Source organism: Otolemur garnettii, unplaced genomic scaffold (genome assembly GCF_000181295.1).
Source record: "Otolemur garnettii isolate 467f Iridium unplaced genomic scaffold, OtoGar3 scaffold00109, whole genome shotgun sequence".
NCBI classification, from domain to species: Eukaryota; Metazoa; Chordata; class Mammalia; order Primates; family Galagidae; genus Otolemur; species Otolemur garnettii.
This window is the reverse complement of record NW_003852504.1, coordinates 1496858-1500784: the sequence shown is the minus strand read 5'-3', so window position 1 is coordinate 1500784 and position 3927 is coordinate 1496858. Positions and strand designations below refer to the sequence as shown.

At 51.9% G+C, this 3927-nt stretch overlaps 1 protein-coding gene across 1 annotated transcript in view; it reads right to left on the bottom strand.

Moving 5' to 3' along the window:
• The window catches only part of SASH3 (SAM and SH3 domain containing 3), a 14336-nt gene that overhangs the window by 9472 nt on the left and 937 nt on the right, over positions 1-3927 (bottom strand). The gene's annotated exons all lie outside the window — the stretch shown is intronic.

Here is a 3927-nt window from a genome sequence, read left to right as displayed (position 1 = left end):
TCCCTTGAGCCACAGGTGCCGCCCCAACTGATTTGTTTCTTGATCTCGCTGCTACCTACATGGGGATGTTCACGTTATGATTTATGCGCTTCTCTATGGATCTTATATTTGATGAAAAGGTTTTCCAACTCCAGTAAAAAAGGCAGCACCCCTGCAGAAAACCTCACCTGATTGTGCCTCAGAGCCTCACACTGCCCCAGGCAGCATCCTCTTCCCCTGATTCCTAAACAAACTTGGCTTTCTTCAGGGGTCTCCTGAACCACACACTCTGCTCCTTCAGTGTACCCGGCATATACTGAGCAACCCCAAGAGCCCCAGCCCTGGTCTCTGTGCATGGGAATCCACCAAGGAGAGGCTAAACACCTCCCATGTGCCCGGCTACCTGCTAAGTGCTTTAGATGTGCCAGCTGCCTCCAACCTCACCTTAGCCCTGCATCATAACCCCACCTCACAGCAGAGGAAACTTGAGGCACTTCAAAATGAAGTACTCTTTAGGTGGAGTTACATAGCTGGCGGCAGAAAAACCAGACATCCAAAAAAATGAGATCTGTTACTCTGGAAGCCCATGCATGTTGTGCTTGTGGCCATCAGAGCTAATGCTGTCCCCTCACCATGTAGAAGTGGATCAAGTGAATTGCTGATGTGGGCAGTGTTTGAACGTAGCTCTCAGGGGGGCAGGTGGAGGAGTGAAGGTTTCAGGAGGGCTTTATGGAAGGGGCGTATTTGAGCTGGGCCATGCAGGGAAGCCAAGGTTTCTCCAGGTGAATGGAGCTCAGGAGGATTTGAACAAGAGGGAAATTTAGGGATATTCTGAGCATGATGATGGGATGCTGGGTATGCCAGTGGCTGTGGTGGGAGGTGGATTAGAAAAGGCCATGGAGTCCTTGCCAGTCATACCAAGGAATTTGGGCAGAGTCCTGTGGGTGGTGAGGAGCTACTGAAAATATCAAGTGCATGCTGGTGAGGGGGCCATGCTAGAGGTATGCTGCAGGGGGGAGCCATCGGGAGAGCAGTGTGCCAGGACAGGCAGACAGGGACAGGAAGAGACTGAAAACTGGGCTCTTGGACAGAAGCCTATATTCCTTTCCACTGTCTCTGGTAGAAGGTCTGAAGGATAGTGGAAAGTGGGGATATGGTGAGATGGGACCACCCTTAGGGAAGTCAAGTCCAGTACAAACCCCTTCCCACTTTCTACACTGCAACATTGGCCTCTGGGTGAAATGGGATGAATGGGAGTGCACAGCAAGAACTTAAAAGGAGGTGAAAGTTAGGCAAGGCACAGTGGCTCATGCCTGTAATCCTAGCACTCTGGGAGGCCAAGGAGGGTGGATTGCCCTGAGCTTACAGGTTTGAGACCAGCCTGAGCAAGAGTAAGACCAAGTCTCTGAAAAAAAAAAAAAAAAAGCCAGGCATTGTGGAGAGTGCCTGTAGTCCCAGCTACTTTGGAGGCTAAAGCAAGAGAATCATTGGAGCCTAAGAGTTGGACGTTGCTGTGAGCTATGACACCACAGCACTCTACTGAGGGTGAGAAAGTGAGACTCTGTCTCAAAAGAAAAAAAAAAGGAGGTGAAAGTCTCCAGAGAGCATCTAAAGGATGTGTCCCCCCACCTCCAGGCTTCCCCAGTCCTTGGGGATGATCCCTAGTATGTGACATGTCCTGGCCCCACCATCCTTGTAGTTCTGCTCCCTTCTCTGCTCTGTTGCCTGGAAGATCACTCACTCCCTACAGCTACTGGGTCTGCCCCACAGAGCTCTCCTCCTGATAGGGTGAGTCTTTTACACGCCTCAGACTCTTCTACTGTCTTTGAGATCAGCAGGGGGACAGGAGAGTGGAGAGAGAAGAGGTTAAAGACGCTGGAGTCAGATGTATCTTGGCTTGGAGCCCTGTTCTATAGCTTACTAGTTGTGTGACCTCCAGTAAGTCACTTCACCTCTCTGAGCCTTGGGTACCAAATGGGGATAATGACAATATCTGTCCCTAGCTCACAAGATCGCTGAGTAGTCAACACGAGCTATGATACGTATTGCACAGTGCCTGGCCTCTGCTGAGCTGTGGGGCTCTTCATGCTACTAAGTCTTGTTTTCTCTACTTTGGGGCTGAGACCATGGCTTATTTTTCTTTGTAATGTGTCCCTACCTCTGCCCGTGCCTACAGTACACACCCCCCACGTGTATATACACACAAGTGACAGAGTAGTCTCACATCTATAGTTTCAGGCTATCCATCTGTACAGCCTCCTGAGAGGGTCAGCTCAGGGGTTACCCCCCTTTTCCAAGATGAAGATATAGACCCAAAGAAAATCAAAGAACTGTCTAAAGTCCTACAGCTAGAACATGGGAGGATTCCAACTTGGTTTTCTTGCCCCTGCCTGGTACATCCTCTATAGGCAGGGCCCAGCAGGAGGAACAGAGACAGGAGAGAGAGGCCTCCCCTGCCTTTGCGCTTTCCCTCCACCACATCACCCCAGAGTCCAGGGGAAAGGGACTAGCAGTGATGGAGCCAGGTGCGGCCTCTGGGCCTGGGGAAGGTGCTGTCTCTACTTTCCAGAAGCTTGGCTTTGCTAAGGCACATCCATGCTCTAGGGTTAGGAAGAGTGTGTGGAGGCAAGCTCATCCCAGCCCTGGAGGCTGGCAAGGCTCTGGCAGGGTTGGGTGGGGTTTGCCTGGACTCCCCCGCTAAAGGATGTGGACCTAAGAGTGCTACATGAACCTTGCTTCTTTTGGGAGAGGCCTGGGGGAAATCTCAGAGACCCATCTGCTTGCCAAGAAAAAAAATCTGGGTAATTGAAGCCTGGAAAGAAGAAAGGGACTCCTGGCTTCTGTGTACTTCTGGGCACCTCCACCTGAAGTGGCACAGAGTCCCAGCGTCAAAGTGTCAGCTCTTTCTCAGACTCTTTCCTCCAGCTCAGTGCCCCTGTGGTTTGGGGCCTAGCAGCATCTGTAGAACAGTCTCTGCTTCCCACCCCCACCAGCCAGAGAACAAGGGGAAGTGGCCCCACTTGTCCAGGAGTGGCAGCCAATGGCAGGCCAGCTGGGCCTCGTGCTGTGCAGGGTGTAGATGAGGGTGACAGAGCCCGTGTGAAGATTCACAACTCTCCCCCTCCCCCATCCACCACCACTGCAGCCTTAGAGACACAGCTGGGATGGGGAGAGTAGAGCCGGAAGTGGCGGCCACCCCTGAACCTGAGAGATGGGGCAGGATACACACACCAGTGCCCCAAGGCTCAGTCTTTCAGGTGCCTGGGCCTCTGCCTGGGAGCTACTTCCATGACAAGGGGGATCCACCATAGGGCACCTGGGCTGAGCTCCAGGGAAAACTGGCAGCGTACAGCCTGGGCCCCTTAGAGCTGGTTCAAGCCTGCTTTGGGGTAGTCCTAGGATCTCAGTGAATGTGCAGGATGTTAACTTCAGACTATCTAGGAGAATCCTATAACCAAATCAAAGAATTAAGAATAGAAATTCTCAAGTCCAACCAGAGAAACCTAAATCTGGCAGAGGCTTGAAAGACTCTTCTAGTCCCCCTTCTGCCCCTCAGAAGATGAATACCTCAGCCATCTATGACAAATGCTTTTCCTCCTGGACTTTAGAATCTGATGAATTTTTCTTCTTCACCTCTTATTCCTACTTACCATCTCACCAGCTTCATTTCTTACTCCTCACAATGTTTCCCTTCCTAGGAAGAGACCTGTTGCATCCCATTGCCATTGTGGAAGCTCTTTCCCCAATTTTGAAAATCTTCTCAGGTCCCACCTCCAGGTAGTCCTCATCTCCAGATTGTCCCCATCTTCAGTGAGCTTAAGGAGCCTCAACAGACCTGACCCAAGTGGGCAGGGCCTGGGCCGTGGCCAAAGGGCGGGGGCCCTGGGAGCATCATGGCTCCAAGCTGGGCACCACCTTAGAATGAGGTGGTGGCTCCTGAGAGGCCGC